Source organism: Zea mays, chromosome 3 (genome assembly GCF_902167145.1).
Source record: "Zea mays cultivar B73 chromosome 3, Zm-B73-REFERENCE-NAM-5.0, whole genome shotgun sequence".
Classification (NCBI taxonomy): domain Eukaryota; kingdom Viridiplantae; phylum Streptophyta; class Magnoliopsida; order Poales; family Poaceae; genus Zea; species Zea mays.
In genome coordinates this window covers 105,257,536-105,276,840 of record NC_050098.1, presented here as the reverse complement: position 1 = coordinate 105,276,840, position 19,305 = coordinate 105,257,536, and the positions used below count along the sequence as shown (strand labels likewise).

Genomic DNA, 19,305 nt, shown 5'->3' with positions numbered 1-19,305 from the left:
ATTGGAATGTGGGACCATCTTGACTTGATGAAGGGTCCCTGTACTCCAACATGTTGTACCCTTCTCTGCGCCTCTTTCTTCTGCTTTTTGTTGGCTGGCTCTGAGCATGAACCACCTGTTATCGGGAGCACCAGCTTCGGGACCGAACAGCTCCAGCTTGATCGCTAATCGAAGCCATCAGCTCAAAAAGTGGAAGTGAGTTGACCGGAGGTGGGCGCCAATGTTGGGGACTTGTTCTCAAATGCTATGAATTAAGAACAAGGCAACACAAAGTGTTAAATGTTGATGCCCTTCGTCCAACGAAGCATTATTCCTTTAAGGATTAATGAACTTTGGACGAAGGTTGAAGGCAATACAATTACGAAGGTTAAATCTTTGTAATAGATTGAATAAAGTAATATAGAATATGAAGCGTCAAAGGTAAATAAATTACAAATGAACAACATTACTTTTATATTAAATTGATTTAATATATTTAAGCATTGGATACAATTATACCTTTGCCTTGACAAAGATTGATTCCCGAATGATGCGGTTGCAATTACTGGAATTTGTAAACAGTAAAGGAATACTGTTCACTATTTATAGGCACGGGACACAGCCTGTGAGGAATTACAATTATGTCCCTCATAAGGAATTACAACAGCAACTCAAACATTTATGGACTAAAAGGTCATTCTACTCTTAAGTCGGTTTGTAATTCCGAAGCTTCATACAGAGGAACCTTCGGTCATCACATGCGGACAGCTTCAGCCGAAGCTGTTTCTCCCTACAAGACCTTCGGCGACGAAGCATAGTCCCAACACTAAGTGATACTTATCTACTACTGTTTCAAGTATTAGGAATATAATAATATCACATATGCAGAATCGAGAGCTATTTACCAAATGGATTGAATCAAGTGCAGAAACAGAAGAGCTATGTAATTTCTATGTAGCTTTATAGATAATAGGTATTTGACCGTGCGTTGCCACGGTAGGTAAAAATTAGTATAAAACACTGCGGATTAAATTAGAAAAAAATACAAGAATTTGTTTTGCAAAATGACGATGTGGAAAAAGCTTTATAGGAGTAAAGAAAAGCAAATATATGACTTCTATGTCTAGTAGAGAAGGAATCTTTGTAATTGGTTGTTTTCTGGTGGATAATCTCTACTGCCTTCACATGTTAAATTTTGTGGGCAATACATACTCTTTATTATCCAAGAGCTACTACCAATGTAAAATTTGTCGACTTTAACCTTTCCAGATAGACAACTATGCCACAATTGAAAACGGCGCGTGTTTGTAGGCCCGCGAGTCCGCGAAATTATTAACGGAATGGACCTGATTACCGAAAACAGGTTTCCCTATGTAAGATCAGGAAAAATACGGACACATATTCCAACATAACGGCTTCGTTTTAATATTTATGATCACCACAGACCAAGATACAACATAGGATAACAAAATGTATTAATCCCAGGAACCGTAGCTTCAAGCTGTGGACACGGTTCAAAGTTTCACTGTTTATTATGACTAATCAGATACCATCAATGGAATAAAAAACCATGAATAATCCTAATAGAGACAGCTTAGGCGGACACACCTCCACGACGCATGTCAAGGACGCATTGCATCAACCAAAAAAGCCAGTGACGACATCATCAAATCAGTATACAAAAAGCAGGTCCATAATTCTTAACATGGTCTCAACAAAGCCAACCGTGTAAAACGATCATACCCTTGTAAAACTTGCTCGAGAGCCTAGCTTTGATGACAAGTAATTAGCAAGCTCGGTAAAAGAAAAAACAGGCACCTCTTGATACTTATAGGTTCAATGTCCCATAGGAAATTGACAGTCACTTAGTAATGTCACTCACATTAGACCAAACATCAGCTAAAAACAAAGATACCTAATAGTTACAGAAATATCTATTTAACTGAACTGACCTGTTTAGATAAGGGCCATATATCAGTCATTTCACGTATTACCAAAATTAGACCCTTTATTTAAAATGAAGTTTTTCAAGATGAAGGGAATATATATAACAAACAAAATGTGAATGGCCACATGCAACTCTTGTACAACTAAATAAGTTACCACAACCTTTACTATGAAGTGAGAAACCAAATGTTTGATGCACCAGACTGAGGAAAAATTAGGAAACATAAATTGGCAAGCAAACATACATCTTGGAAGGCCTTAGAATGGATACTGGGGCGGGAACAACAGCTTCTGAGACAACGGTCTCATGTGGAATGGTCCGGGGACCCAATATAGCGTCAACAGCCATCTCCCCTGTGTGCAATGGCACTACCCATACCAAATGCCATACCTGAAACAATGTGTTCATTAAATTCAAGGACTATGATAATGTTTATAGCTGAAGCTATCTAGAAAAGAACAAGCTTTGGATACCATACCACCTTCAACAATGGTGGACCCGATTCCTCCAAACATGGAGCCACCACCATCTCGAATAGGAGCCAGAGGAGGAGGCTGGCGTGCTGTCAAAAACAAAAACAAAAAAATCAGATGACACGTTAGTTACAAAAATAAAACAAATTATAACTCCAATATAAACATAATGAACTGTAATCCTATTATGAACTAAAACCTAATGTGTTCTGATTCCAAAGCAATCAACAATACTTGTACCACAAATCCATGTGTATTAGGAACAAAACAGAAAAAAATTCTAATTCCAACAAAAACAAGGTACTCTAATTTCTATTTTTAACTTTGTCTCCATAGCAACCAACAATGTTTAAGAACAACTTCATACTAGCACCACAAATTCCAATATAACTTATGGTATATTTATGTCATCAACATTGCTATAGTAACACATTTTCAACAAATGAACAGATAGATATACAAGAACTTTTTTTGCAAAAGGGATGACGTGGAAACCAGAAAAATTAGTGCTTTATAGGAGTAAATAAAAGAAAAGGAAAGACATGGGGTACCTTTTTGGGTGTTTGGTCCTTGTCACCCAGAACCTGCTCAAGTGTAAAAAGAACGAATAAATCACATTGAACCAAAGATAACTCATTAATAGGAGCATTGATGTGGAAACAACATAGATTGGGTAGTATTAGGCTTCAAAAATCATGGCTTTCTATTGAAAAGTATGTGTTACATTCATAGCCAACTAAGAAGGTCATTGTTTGCAATAGCAGCGCAGGTAGATAAAAACAAGATTCTTCTAACACTTTGAGTAATTGGATATTAGATCATTATGATTCTAAAAAAATCATTATAAATTAAAATATTAAATCCATGTCACCTCAAACTTAACTGAACCATCATTGAGCTTCTATTTCACTTCCTTGTAAATTTTAGGTGCCTGTGCGTTGCAACGGCTCAAATATTAGTGCACGACGATTACATGAAAACGAACAAGACATCATTTAAGTTGGTATGTTAAACTACATGCGCACTAATGGGAATACAAGATAGTGAAACAGATTTCAGATACAAAAATAAATGGCAATGTTTCCTTTAAGAAAAATAGTGAGCAAATGCAGAACATGCATGTTTTCTAGTTAGTAGGGATCGTGTCTTGATGAATGATATATGGTGATAATCAACAAAAGCAAGACATGGTGTTCAATGAGACTTCTTCATAACATTCACCTCAATGTACTTCTTGGCGTTGTCCTATGTAGCACCAGTGTTGGAAGTAGAGATGGCAATTTGTCTAAAGTAGAAATCTCCATAAACCCTAGAACAAGCAAACACATTGAAGTGCACAAAGAGAGTAGAAGAAGGCAAAGCGTGCATCTGCACTCCAAAAATTAGGGCACCAGCAAGAACACTAGAGAGAGTATCGAAGTCAAAGAGGGTTCCAACAATGAGGGAGTCGGCATGACAAGAGCACCCAGAGGAATCATCTCCTTGATGGAAACTGTTGGGGGCCTTCCTCTTCCGAAGGTCCTCAAAAACTTAACTAACATGCTTTCCAGTATAACATACTGTCTTAGGAGGCTTCGGCTTTGAGATGAAGGTGTGCATGGTATGAAGGCGAGGTCCGGAGGAAGAATGAACCAGCTCCGAAGCTGTGGCTAGAGAAGCTTCGGCTTAGGACAAAGACGATGGTGGAAAATGAAATCGACCTAAAGGGGAAAAGACTGCTTAGTCCTCGACAACTTGCTTTACGGCTAACACTAAATGTCAGGGACATGAATGTAATTTTGTCCAGGCTGCGTCCTGTGCCTATAAATAGATGAACAGTAACACCGTACTGTTCACGCTGAATTGTAATCACTCTTGCATCACTCCTGCTTTTCCACCTTCTGTCAAGCTGAAGGTACAAATGTAATATAAGTAATATTGATGTTCATTCATGTTTACAAAATAAGAATATAAATAATCTAATGATTTGGAATGATTGTTTATATTTTTTTGTGTTTCGTATGTCTCTGTTTACATCTTTGCTCACTGAAATGATGAAGGCATGCCCTTCATGACCTTCGTCTGAAGATCATTATATCCCAAGGGAAATAATGCTTCGAAGGACAAAGGTCTCTAGTCATTAACAATTGTGTTGCTTTGTTCTTGGTATATAGCATCTGAGAACAAGGACCAACATTGGCGCCCACCTCCGGTGAACTCATTGAACCACCTTCGGCAAGCATCAACCATCGTCATGCCGCCGAAGAAGACAGCAGTGCCAGGGGCTGAACTGCAGCCACTAGACATTAATCAGGAGACGCTACGCGAAGCTAGGAGCCAAAAGGGGAAGGCTACCAGCCCAACACCTGAGGAGGAGGAACTGGACCAAGAAATCAGGGACCTCGAAGCTATCCATCAACAGGTTCAAAAGAAATGAGAGAAAATGCTTCAGCTCGCTGATCTCTAGAGGAAGATTGATGAGGCCGCCGAAGAAATGCGTCACCTCACCCAGGATGACCAAGACCGAAGGCCCCAGCACATGGAGCTTCATCAAGAGAAATCATACAATGATGATGAATGGTATGGTGATTTTCATCATGGCAATTTTGCTTTCAATGATGCTTCTCCTTTGGCAGCAGAATTGCAGGCTACCCCATGGCCCCATCATACAAGCCACCTCATCTTCCTATGTATGATGGGCACTTAGACCCGAAGCAGTTCCTGATGAGCTATGAAGCAACCATATCTTCATATGGGGGCAAGACTGCAGTCATGGCGAAATCCTTCGTCATGGGAGTCAAAAGCATAGCACAAACTTGGTACTCTTCTCTCCGGCTAGGGACAATCATATCATGGCAGAAGCTGAAGGATATGCTAGTCACTAGCTTCCAAGGCTTTCAGACGAAGCCAGTTACTGCTCAGGCTTTTGTTTTAGTGCACGCAAGACCATGAGGAGTACCTTCAGGCGTATGTCCGAAGGTTCCTGCGTTTGAGAGCACAAACGCCTACAGTACCCAATGAAATTGTCATTGAGGCCATGATCAAGGGGCTTCGGCCAGGACCTACAGCTCAATATTTTGCTAGGAAGCCCGCACGAAACCTGGAGAAGCTCCTTCAGAAGATGGATGAGTACATCCGGGCCAATAATGATTTCCGGCAAATAAGGGAGGAAGCATACAGGTTTTCTGAGATGGCTAGGGGCTTTGGAGGAAGACTTCACCCCAAGCACGTCAGGTCAATCCATAATGCCAGCCCAAGTGATGATAGAGGAAGTCAACCCCAAAGGCAACAACACAACTCTTAATCATCAGGGCCACAACAATGCTCCTTCAGGCCACCAACTCCAAGAGGCAGAGGGGGCAGAAGCTTCAGAGGAAGATACGGGGATCTACCCAGAAGACTGTTTTGTTTGTTCTGCGACAAAGACAAAGGCCACAACACAAGAACGTGCCAAGTCACGATTCAGAAGCAGAAGGAGATTGTCGAAGCTGAAGCACGACAGAATCAGCCGAAGCAAGTTCTACATACCGCTTCATGCTATTCTCCTTACGTCCAGAATACGTAGGTAATCAACAGCCTAGGACCTCCGTCGCTTCGGCAAGCCACTCTCAAGCTTCCTGGGCCCAGCTCCCACCACCAGCACCGCTAGCACCTACTTTGGCCTGAAGCAAGTAGGCAGAAGGGCACCAACACGCTTAGCAGCAGCGCGATTTTCAAGAGGAATCAGAAGCTCGCACAGTCAATAGCACAGTGCCTGAATCCAAGCACATATACTGAAGAATATCCTACCTCTGGTGTATCTTTGTTTTTCTGTCTTTTCTTTTGTATGAAAAACAATTCACAAAGGATTAAATTCCAATTTCATGTAATAATATTGCTCATATCATCGAGTAGAATTCTTCCCCTTAAACAAGATTATGAAGCCACAAAAGTTGTCCCTAAGAGAGCAGAGTACGTTCCGAAGCTACAAAAGTCGTTCCTAAGGGAGCGCAGAGTAAGTTTCGAAGCTACAAAAGTCGTTCCTAAAGGAGCGCAGAGTAAGTTCCGAAGCTCAAAAGTCGTTCCTAAGGGAATGCAGAGCCAAAATACCACCGAAATAGAAGGTGACGAAGCTCCAAAGTCGTCCCTAAGGGGATGCAGAGCTTAAATGCCACTGAAATAGAAGGTGAAGAAGCTCCAAAGTTGTTCCTAAGGGGATGCAGAGATTAAATGCCACCGAAATATAAGGTGAAGAGACTCAAAAGACGTCCCTAGGGGGATGCAGAGTCTTAGAGTGTTTCCGTGTGGATATGTGACTTTGGCATAAACATCATGCTGCATCCTATCATCACATCATTCCGCATAGCATTACATCATACATCATATCGCATCAACAGCAAAGATCGAGCATGAAGCAAACCTTCGGCAATAACTTGATGAATGAAGGTGTGCCGGGGCACGAAGCAAACCTCCAGCAAATTACAATCTTACTAGGAAATATTTTGTCGACAACAATATCATACAACAACTTTGTTGTAGAAGGGCTTTTTCTTTACAAAGCATGAAAAGAAGGGAAGGTGTTTTTTCGCCGAAGGCTCAAAAATGGTATGTGTGCAAATTTCATGCATCGTAAAGAAATATATTACATTAATGTACACATAAATATACAATGTTTAGCTTGTACGAATATTACATCACACAATTGTTGCATTTCCTAGCTACACAAAAGTCTAGTCTTCCTTCAAAATTTTCTCAGCAGCTTCGTTATGAAGTTTGTTGACAGCTTCGTCAACAACTTCTTCAGCAATTCTTATAGTTTCTAATGCCGCCTTCATTGCCGGATCAGCTTCGGGATCATAGGGCTCAGGTGGCGGAGAAAGTTCAGCTACAATAAAAGTAATAAGTTGTTAATCCGAAACCAGAAAAAAATATTAAAGCTTTGAAACAGTTAAAATACCTATGCGCCTAGCGCGATCGGCAGCCTCTTCGGCTCGTTTGGCTTCATCTCGGGCTTCATAAGTTTCTTTCTCACTCTTCTTTATAGCTTCATCGGCTAATTCTCGGCCGCCTTTCATCCAAATGTTGGAGTAAAAATTCCCGCCCATCAGAGTTGCCTCAGCCGAAGGATCCTTCATGTTCTCCACAGTGAAGATAGCCTCTGTTTGGGTTGCAGCTTTAACATGTTCACATCCAGATTTTTCCAAAATTGTTGTAACCCCTCTGGCACCGGCAAAGGCACAGAAATCACCACGATCACTAAGAATCTCTTCAAAGGCTTCGGCTTCTTCGCTGATCCATTCGATAATTCCTTCGGGATCGCCTCTGATAAATTTCTGCTCAGATGAGTAGGCACCCACCTTTGCAAAACTATCTTCCAGCTTTTTAGCACAATCCAAGGATTTTTCGTAGTATCTCTCCTTCGATTCCCGAAGCTCATCTACATTCTTTTGTAGTCTTGCGCTAGTCCATTCACTTATTTCTTGTTTTGCTTTAGCGACTTCAAAATCCTCGTTCTTTTCTGCAAGCTTTTTCTTTAAATCTTCAATTTCAGCTCTATAAGCTTCGGACTGTGCAGCAAGATTGGCTTCGCTAATCTTTACCCTGTCTACCAATGAAAGCATAATTTTATCCTTCTCTGTGGCTTTGTTCCTCAGTTTGATAACCTCCGACCGAAGGTTACCAAGGGCTATCTGACAACTTTCATCTTCAGCATTTTTCTATGCTCTCAAAGCGTTGCTCAGAATTAAACCCTGCAAAAGCAAGGCAGACAAAGGATCAGTACAAGAATAAAAGACAAAATAATCCACTTATAATTTCATAACTTTCGTACCTTCAGACTATTGTACGCAAGGCTATCAACGAGGTCATCCTTCGACATAGCCGAAAGGCCAACTTCAAGCTTTGGAAATCCAAAATTTTTTGCAATCTCCCGGTAAACAAATATTTCCTTGTTGTCTGGGAGGCAGTATAAAAAGTCATCTTTGTAACACCCCAGGTGTTACCCAAGGCCCTGGCTCCATACATACACTTATGACTTGTTATCACATGTGTTTAAGTGGAGGAGGAGCACCAAAACCTTGGAAACCATGGGTTTAACTAAGGAAGGTTCATGATAGAAGTATTACCCAAGAATTTTATGCAATTATCACCTTGAACAAAAGAGGTTAAAACCCTAGACCCCCTTCTTGAGCCATTAGCCCCCCAAACACTGGATTAATGGAAAAGATAAGCAAATGAACCTTTCATGACTTAAACCCTTAACCAAAGTTTAAGTACATTAACATATCTACAAAATTTAGTAAGGGAAACCTTACAAAAAGATCCCTTAAAGACCTCAAAATCAGCCCCAAGTGGAGAACACTAAAGAGTCACTCACATTTTCTCTAAGTCAAAAATGAACCCTAATCTAAATATCAGAAGTGTTCACCTAGTTAATGGCGCCAAAACCACTTGGTCTAAATAACAAAAAGGAGCCAAACTACCTAAGGAAACCACTGGAAAAATTTGAACCCGAGCCAAAACCGTTTGACATGATTTGACATCCCTTTTGTCTCGGGGAGAACAGTGTGACAGCCCCGATTTGGCGTCCGCATATCTCCCAAGCCAGGGCATATCCCCCCTTGGAACTCACATGAACTACGTAGCCCTAGGTGCAGGGAAGAGATCTCACAAAGGTCTTAGGGTGAGATTCGCACGTTTGGCTGCTCAGCAGGGGTTAGAACACGGGCAGAAGGAAATGACCACGTGTTCGACGCGCCCTGGCATCACCAGAGCACGCCCCGGTGCTCGGCCCCGCGCGCACCGCGCCACGCCAACCCAAACCCGTGCCCCCGCCCGCGCACGCGCCTATAAAGCCAACTGAGGCTTCGACTGTACGCCCCCGCTCGCTCTCAACCTCGTCGGAGCGCCAGTTCACTGGCGATTGCTCTGCGCACGGCGTGCTAGCGGCCACCCGAGAACCGACCACCGTAGACCGGCCATCCTAGCCATTCCCCGCCCCGTCCGACCCTCGAGCTAGCTTCTACGTGCCTCGGTGAAGCTCCCAGAGCCAGGAATCGAGCTCTACCTCGCCGGAGAGCCCGGATCAGCGTCGCCGGACTTCACCAGATCGCCTGCATACGTAGACCGAGCTCCACGGTGAGTCTTTCTTCGATTCCTTGCATGGGTAGACTCCTTAGCACTCCGTGAAGCTCCCTGTTCCCTTGGATTGAACCCTACCGCCGTGAGCAGGCCGGAGCACACGCCGTCGATGAGCCCGACCGCCTGCGCGCGTGGCCCGACCGATTCCGACCATCACCGGTGACGAGCCGTACCTCGACGTGACCGCAAGGACTTCCCGGAGCTAACCCCGCCCTTCGCCGGACCTCCCTCGCCGCCGGTAAGGCGCGCCGCCCTATTTACTTCCGCGGTTACTGTTTAAAAGGGGGGGAGGGACCTCGGGGAGGAAGGAAAAGAAGTCAGGGGGGTTTTTGAATGGTCAGAGACTCAGAGGAATAATTGCGTAGGGGCATAAGTGAGAGAGTTGGTTAAGGAAAAGCCCAGGGTCCTCGGTGTAAACTGGCTTTTCGGAAAGCCTTTTAAACATTATCCTTTTAAATACAAATAGAGCTTGTAAAATTTATAACTTCAGTTTCATTTAGCCAAATTTGGTCAAACCAATTTTGCTAGGTTCTAAATAATGTGAACTACTTAGGAAAAATACAAAACACCCTAAGTATTGCAGAAGATTTTAAAGTTTTGAATTAAATAGTAAACTAGCCAAAAGCTAAATAAGAAAAGGAAAAATGGCTACACTGTTAGACTAGGATTAAGAAAAATCAGAGAGGTACTTAACCACTCCCTAATCTGTTTAAAAATAGTACACCCCTCAGTACACAAAATTAAGGAAGGGTTTACCATTTAAACTCATTTTGGCCCAAAGTTAAAGAAAATAGAAATGGTAGTTTAAAAGAAGAACCAGGGGGCAACCACATTTTTGCTAGCTCACTTAGTTAGTATAATTCACTGGAAAATTTTGTTAGACCCTTTGTTAGTACAAAAGAAATGAAATACCTTTTATTTCATGAAAACAATGAAAACTTAGAAAAACCTTAGAAAAATAATCCTGAGGAGAAACCACCCCAAACCTTGGGATAACTCATAATATGTTATTATGAATCTAGGAAAAATATAAGTTTTGTTGTTTGACAATTTTCAAATAACAAGTTATAAATAAGTACCTTTTTGGCATTTAACTTTAGAAAATTTCAACTAAATAGCCAGTAGACCTTTTTCTGTGATTTTTAACACAAAGACCTATTATTCCCTAGGAATCTTGGCAAAAATAAATGTTGACCCAGAAACCTCACATAAATTAGATCTATAGTGTAAAGTGCCCTTTTACCCTTAATTTTGTTAGTTTTGCACAATGAGCATCTGAATTAATTTCAACCTCAAAATTTTTAGGATAACCCACAAAGGTCAATATTTACCCACTGTAATTTTTATAACATTTTTGGAAGATGTTAACTTGCCATGGCAATGTAAAAGCACTCACTAAGAAGCTTAATTAAAAGTAAAATAAGGAATTTGGAAAGAATAGTGGAGTGCAACCTTAAATCTTCCAAGAGCCAAAACCAACCTCTAAAGGATGACTGAAATTTTAAGTTTTATTCAAGACCCTAAAATGAAAGTATAAAACCCTTAAGGAAAACCAAAGGAAACCTTAGAGTACCACTGAATTTAGTACTATTTTGCTATGCATAACCTTTACCAATTTACCATGACATTAATATGCATCTATCTTATTCATTGCATTCGATAGACTGTAATCTCGCTGACGGGGAGTACATCCTCGTTTCGGAGCAAGGAGTTGCTCAGGAGGTAGTCCAGGAGCCAGCACCAGAGTCTGCCATCGAGGATCTGCCTGCCCCAGCTTTGGAAGGCAAGCCCCGGTTTTATGCACGACCCATTTATATATATATGCTATTTTACTGCACTTAATGTTTGTAGGCTTGTACTGTGCACTTAAGTATAGGAGTTGACTGAAACCTTAGCTGCATGAACTCAGGATTTCCTTTGTGATGGATACTAGTATGCTAGGTCGAGTAGCTGCTTGCTAATTAGGGATCTCGGTAGAAGTCGAGTGATTTTTCTAGCACTCGCGCGAGGTCAGGAAATTGGTTGTATCCATTTTGATAACGGAATGATGATGGTCTGTGGACACGAATCCATGGGGATGCGTGGTCTACGAGATGAAATTGGAATAAGAATTAACGTGAGGATACCTGTGTCAAGCATTTGAACGTACTAAACACATACCGAGAAATATGCTTATTCGGTAAGCCTAGTACCTGAGTGAACCTGCCCGCAGATTGCCCTCCTCACACGACCTGAGATGTGGTCTCCCATTCCGGTTATGGTGGGTACAAGTGCGGTCACTGCACGACAGCAGTCGGGGTTAGTGAGGCATTGTACGACAAGGCGGTGAGCCCTTTCTGTTGCTAGGAAATCGATAGGGACGGTTGATGTGTGTGGGGACGGAGTGCCTCGCCACGTCGTGTGTTTAGGTTTACCTTGCAAGGATAAAAACTTGATTCGAATCGTCTGCTTCTCGCAGCTAATGAGACTGCTTGATCCATTGTACTCCATTGAGTAATAAGTGTAAATGTGTTGATGGGCAAAAGATGTTGGTTGATAAAATGTTTGATACCATGTATGATTAGATAGCTTCACTTTTAGTATTAAGAGAGTCACACTAAAACTCGAAAAGCTAAACTTGTTGTTAGACTCAGCTAGTGCTTTTTGGCAAACCAAACCCCTCAGCCAAACAGCTGCATGTCTAGAGGTAGAGGAGTAGACTCCTCACACCGGGTAAGTCTAGCTGAGTATTAGTATACTCAGCCTTGCTTGTGCAATAATTTTTACTGGTTCCTTGGAGGACATGGTTGCTGGATTGACTTGGCTGTCCATCTTGCCACCGGGTTGAACAGTCGAGTGGGACCCTACCTCGGCAGAGGAGGAGCATGAGGAGTGATGGGCCAGGCTTCCCCATCCCTCCGTTTATTTACCATTAGTTATATTCCGCTGCATTCCGAACAATGATCACTACTTTTGGTAAACTCCGATGATGTTGTAATAAATTAAATGCTCCTTAATGTATGGTTTTATGCTTTATTGTATTTGCTCTGTGCCTCACCTTCGAGTGAGTACATGGTACTTGATCCTGTTAGTGGCCTCGTCGGACTAGATCCGAGGGACTGACGTGTTATTCCTATTTAAGTGTGGTCTAGCCTTTAAGGTGGGACTTAGGCACTTAAGTTGGGATAATTCGTGCGGTTCCACCACAATCTTCGTTGGTACCATTATACACCAAGGCCCCCTTCGGGTACTTCAGTTCCCGGGCGTAGTGTTTGGCCTCTGCAACTTCTTCTTCAGACACCCTCTTACCCAAAGCATGTCGAATGATGAAGTCAAGCTCTTCAGTAGGTGCTTCGGGAGTAGGAAATTTAACCTTCTTGGGCGCGTATTTTTCCTCCAGAGCCAGACCAGCGTATGAAGATCCTTGTTCAGTTCTCTGCTCAGTTCCAGCAGGCTCTGCCTTAGTGGGAACTGAGGGCCCAGCTCCGGTTTCAATGCGAGCTATAGCAGCTTCGGCAGTCTCCTTTGCAGGTGTAGGAGTTGATGCCCTTGTCGATTCCATGACGGTGTCCAGCACACTTGCCATCCTCCTCCTCTTGGGGGTTATTGCAGGAGTTTTCGATATCTTCGGCAATTCTAGATCCGATGGCGGACTCAAGATTTTTGGTGGCCCTGCCGTTTCCTCTCGCTCTAGTTCTTCGGCTGCCTTTCCTTCAGCTTCGGCAGCATGTCTCGGCGCTTCGGCCGACTTGATTGCAGGAACCTTTGGCATTTCAGCCGATTCTCCCTGGGAGCCGGCAGGAGCAGGGTGCCCTGGCTCAGTGGTGGAAGAAGTCCTTTTAACAAGCCTCAGCACCGTAGTCGTTTCAATGTATCTAGGCCAGTGCATTAAAACCTTAATCTTCTTACCCTTCGGCATAGCTGAGATGGCCGAAGTGGCAACTTTCCTTTTCTTTCCTTGTTTTCGCAAGGGATAGCTATAATCCGGGTAGACGAAACCAATAACATCAAAAACTTTGTTTAGCCTTTTCTTGCCTCGCTCTCCGAAGGCTACAGTCATGGCATCATCTTTGGCCCTTGAATAAGCACCAAGCAACTCATAACTAGTCGCTTCAATACAATTCAGCCACTCATCGTTTGGCTCATCAAACTGCTCATTGTATCTGAAGGTATATTTTAGATACACCAGGCCGCCTTGGCGAGACCCGGCAGCAGCTTCCTTCGGCATCTCCCAATCATTCACGAGAGGCCATACTCTATAGGAAATGTGCTCTTGGACTAAGTCCCTTGTGCCAATAAAAGTACACACAGTGTTAAAGCTCCTCTGGCATGTTTCTATTTCGTTTCCAAGAGCGGTGGTTGGTCTTCTGATGCCGAAGCGAGACCAAATAGTGCGTTGGTAATCCCCTTTATGTCTTCCTTTCAATCAGATTATTCTTTACATAAAACCATTCCTCCATCCAGGCCCCTGGCCACCTTTTTCGAAACGTAGGAACTGGATAACTCACATCAGAGCGAGGCACGAAGCCGTAACAACCAAAATTATTATGATATTGTTCCTTCCCAGTAGCCTTCGTTTCGTAAGACAGCTCATGCATGTTGCAGAAAAATTTTGCACTTGGCTCCAGTCCTTGGCTTCTCACAGCCCAAATAAAACCCCCTATCCTGATGATGGCTTCAGCGGTAATCTGATGAAGAAAAACTTCAAAGGTCTTCAGCACTTTGACCAGAAATTTACTTAATGGGAAACGAAGCCCTGCCTTCATAAAGCTCCTATAAACAACCACTTCATCTACTTCAGGTGCAGGGGACGCGCTATCCCCTCTAGTTCTCATAATGGACATATCTCGAAAATATCTTCCTTTCATCGCATCAATCTGACTCTGCTTGATGGATGATTTTCTAAAGATGGTATGGCTCGGCCGCCAGGGCCGATTTTTGGCATCTTCATCTTCACTTTCCACATCAAAGCCTTCGCTATCGTCAGAATCTTCAGACAAGCCAGCTAGCATTTCATTTGTAATCTTCTCTGTGTTTATCTTCTCCATAGCTTCGTAGAAACCAGCCAGAGCAGGATCAACAACCTTCTTCTCTTCAACCATTTGGTGAGCACTTGTTCAAATGCCGAAGCTCACAAATCAAACGAAATCTGACAACAAGAAAATTCAAGCTTGAAAAATAGCACAAGCGACTGAGATGGCACAACAAATGCTACCACAGCGGGTTACTATTTATATTCCCAGTGCATTGCAACTTGGCGGGCCCTACATGTCATTGACTTTCTCTATTTTGCGAAGGAAAGGTGTTTTTTGGACCTTCGGCTAAAGGCCTTCGTTCACGTCGCAGTCTGAATTTGTTAAATGCAAAAACAAATTAATACTGCGAGGGGCTACTATTGGGGCCTTCCTCTTCCGAAGGTCCTCAAAAACTTAACTAACATGCTTTCCAGTATAACATACTGTCTCAGGAGGCTTCGGCTTTGAGATGAAGGTGTGCATGGTATGAAGGCGCGGTCTGGAGGAAGGATGAACTAGTTCCGAAGCTGTGGCTGGAGAAGCTTCGGCTTAGCACAAGGACGATGGTGGAAAATGAAACCGACCTAAAGGGGAAAAGACTGCTTAGTCCTCGACAACTTGCTTTACAGCTAACATTAAATGTCAAGGACATGAATGTAATTTTGTCCAGGCTGCGTCCTATGCCTATAAATAGATGAACAATAACACCGTACTGTTCACGCTGAATTGTAATCACTCTTGCGTCACTCCTGCTTTTACACCTTCCGTCAAGCCGAAGGTACAAATGTAATATAAGTACTATTGATATTCATTCATGTTTACAAAATAAGAATATAAATAATCTAATGATTTGGAATGATTGTTTATATTCTTTTTGTTTTTCTTATGTCTCTGTTTACATCTTTGCTCACTGAAATGATGAAGGCATGCCCTTCATGACCTTTGTATGAAGATCATTATATCCTAGGGGAAATAATGCTTCGAAGGACGAATGTCTCTAATCATTAACAATTGTGTTGCTTTGTTCTTGGTATATAGCATCTGAGAACAAGGACCAACAGAAGCATCAGTGAAAATCTTCACATATGTTGCATAGTCGGGCTTGCCTGTTCCCTCCATCAACCTAGGAATGGTGTTGAACTGCTTGTGAACCTCCTCCACCATCTTTAGGGCGACACTTCCAACACTCTTCATGGTCATGGTAGAGAACTAGTACGAAAAGATGGCTCCAACAATCAAACCAATGAAAACCTTCGGGAAGAACATCGACAACCTTCACTCCAGCTCTGCTAACGAAGGCACCAAACAACACCAGGGACACAATAGCACCTGAACCAATGGCAAATCCCTGCCAAAGGATACAGATGAATTAAGTTACCAGAGGAGTACAATAGTTCTTTTGTTGCAGATTATCTACTATTCTCTCAATTCCAAATTATAAGATGTTTTGGCTCTTCAAGATAGGTAGCTTTTGCCATGCATTCGAATATATATTATGTCTAGATACATAAAAAACAACGAATCTACCAAAATGTCTAATAGTTTGGAATATAGGGAGTACTACATAGAGATACAGATGAATTAGGTTACCAGATGAGTACAATGGTTCTTTTGTTGCATATTATCTGCTAATACTACATCATTAGTTCATTCTCATATGTTAAAATATTAAGAAATACATACCCTACCAATAGTGCCAATGATGGCAGTGACAAATGAACAAATTGAGCCAACAAATGGATAAAAAGCATTTCTACCTTTCTAATAGCAGAAGTTGTGTTGCCAGTATCACCAAGAGCATCAGTTCTCTCACAGATTTTGTGGCTCATTCCAGCCATCTCAGCAATACCACCAGCATTGTCACTGAAGGGTCCATCTCAGCAATATCATAGTGATGTTTGACCTTGACATTGAATCGGTTAAGCCCAACAGAGTTATAGTCCCGTTGACTGAAACAAATAGATGCTCTTCCTCCTTCAGAGCTGCTTTACGAAGCCTCTGATGCTAATAATATGGCAAGTCATTGGAAATTTGGATTGGATAAAAATAATTGATTTAGATTAAACAAATTGAAGCCCAAGAAATATATGCACATCATGAATTGCAACCTCATCTTAAGCATATCTTGTACATGCCGACCATCCTGCATTGCATATATCACGACAAATCGATTGGAATGAAATAAAAAATCAATGGAAGCATGCACGGAGAGGGTACATGCCGACCATCCTGCATTGCATATATCATGACAAATCGATTAGAATGAAATAAAAAAATCAATGGAAGCATGCAGGGAGAGGGCTCGAGACTGGATCACCTTGTACATGTTGATCTTGGTGATCTGGCAGGAGACATCGTGCCAGGTGGTCTTGACGACCTTGTCGCTACTTCCTATCATCTCTTCTTTAGAGTAGCAACACGCCATCTCACTCGATGTTCTCGGTGGAGCGCGTGAGCGACGCCCGTCCCGTGGACCAGCCTACATCACGCATGTCGAAGGTGACGACGGTGTAACCCCGCCGTGCAATGCCTTCCGCCATCCCCCGCAGCATTAGTACTAAAATATTTGACAACTAATATCCTGATGCGAATTGAGTAGCAGATTTCTCACTCTAAAATGAAGATACAATACTAAAAGCATTTAAGAAATAATATTGGTAAAATATATGTTCTAGAAAGGCTGCAAGTTGATGTAAAAGGATAATTTATGATTGTAAGATGTCCAAAAACTAAGAAAGGAAACACTGCATTTAATCTGGACTAACAAGTAGCCAAATTTAGGTATGACACTCAATTCTGGAACAGCCCAAACTGCAGTTCCTTAGACTCCTGGTAACATGTAAAAGGACGATTTACTCAACACATTTTGATTTGAGTTTAAACATGATGTTGACTGTGTGGCGCTTGTCCTTGAATGAATATAATGAAGTAATTGTTGTTTCAGTTATCAGTGAAAATGATATCCACAGAATGAAAGAAGACTACCTATAAAATTTTAAATGTAATGTTTTTCGAGATTTTTTTAAAATGTAAATATTTCCAGATAAATGGACCAGTTGCATCCAACTATTTGGCAGCTATAGGCTACAATAGGAGAGGAGTTAGTGTAAAAATGAGCTTTTAGTTGCACACAAACGCTTTTATTCAAAATATTTTTCTTTTAACCTTAGGTTTTTACTCACCAATGCCTACATTTTAACTACTGTTCTCAATAACAGAAGTTGTAATAGCTCTTTAAATTATTTTGCCCTCATCTACCTCAAATTGGAAAATAGAAGATACAGACATACAAATAGAGATTGCCCGATAAATCAGGTCGCCGAGCCTTCAGCCATGTCGTCCACCTCGGTGAGCGGCGGTGTCGGCCGAAAGAGGTCGCGATCGGGCTCCGGCATCATCGCCGACACGACCTGCGGGCACCACATCCTCAGGATTGACGGCTATTCCCACACCAAGGTGGTTCCAACCGGCGCGTACCTCAAGTCCCAACCTTTTACCATCGGCGGTCACCGCTGACACATCGACTATCACCCCAACGGCCACGACCCCGACACCAAAGACTACATCTCCCTCTTCCTCGTCCTTGAGGAGCCCGTCTCCGACTCAACAACGAAGGGGATGAAGGCTCAGCAGCAATTTCGTTTCGTCGGTGAGGTGCTGGAAGACGAGGAGATGTCGATGGTGTTGTTAGCGACGGAGGAGGTTGTAACACCCCTGGTGTTACTGTCACTAAAACTTGAGCATAACATCATGAGCATTAGCATATCATGTGTTTGTTACATTTAGAGTGCATTCACTAGGCAAAATTTTGAAACAAGTTGTATTGATGTGACTTGTTATGTGTGAAACCCTAGGGTAGGGTACTTAACCCTAAACTAGGCTTAGGAGTATCAATAAAGCCTAAATAAGTTAAAAACTCAAGACTCATTTGTAATGATCATAAGATATCACCATTAATGGACTTGGATAGCACCAAAACTATAAAGTGTTAAAAACCCTAAAAAGACCCCTGGAAAACCCTGGGTTAGGTGTAAATTTTGTACACTTTTGGACCAAAGTGAAAAAACCAAGCTATTAGGGCACCTCAAATTATATGCTTCACACATTTGAGGATTTCCATGTCAAAGGATGAGATTTGGACTTATTTGCAAAAAGCCACTCTATATCTCTCATAAGTAACTAAGCTATGATTACATACAAAGTTTGGAGAAAAATGAGCTCAAAGTTGTGCTGTCAGTCACACTAACAACTGAATTAAGGTCACCAGTGACATTGGCAGGACTTTTGGGTCAAATTGGAGTAGGATCTAATGCTCGATTGAGGATAGTTGCTATAGTCGATTTGTAGCTGGTTGGTTGAGCTACAACTTTGTTAAAGGCAGATTAGTAAGTATTCACATGAAAATTTGAGAACTAAGCTCTGCAAAGTGGTCTGTCAGGTTGAGTGAATGAGAATCCAATGGTACAGTGTACTGGAAATATCCCAGGTTCAGAGAACCTCGCCACCGGTGAGCTGTGCGCCCAGATTCGCGCCAGCCGCTGTGATTCGTGCACAGCGCAAGTGGTTAACGGAGAAGAGTAAAAATCTTGGCGCTCGGATTAGCTCGAGCTCGCTCACCGTTGTGCCGCCGTACCCACTTGAACCACGGCTGGTCGGGATCATCCTCGCCGGCGTTAGCCCCTCAACGATCGTGCGCCACATGCCTTGATGTCTTACCACGTCGCAGTAGCTTGTATTACACACGTCTAGTGATCGTCGGTGAGCTCGCCACGGTGAAAGCCACCAATCTCTTGCGACAGTGCTCCTCTCTCTC

At 42.4% G+C, this 19,305-nt stretch overlaps 1 pseudogene; it reads right to left on the bottom strand.

The window, feature by feature from the left end:
* Window positions 1-1,913: 1,913 nt before the first annotated feature.
* On the bottom strand, window positions 1,914-16,917 carry LOC109945060 (uncharacterized; annotated as a pseudogene).
* Between the last annotated feature and the right edge of the window lie 2,388 nt (window positions 16,918-19,305).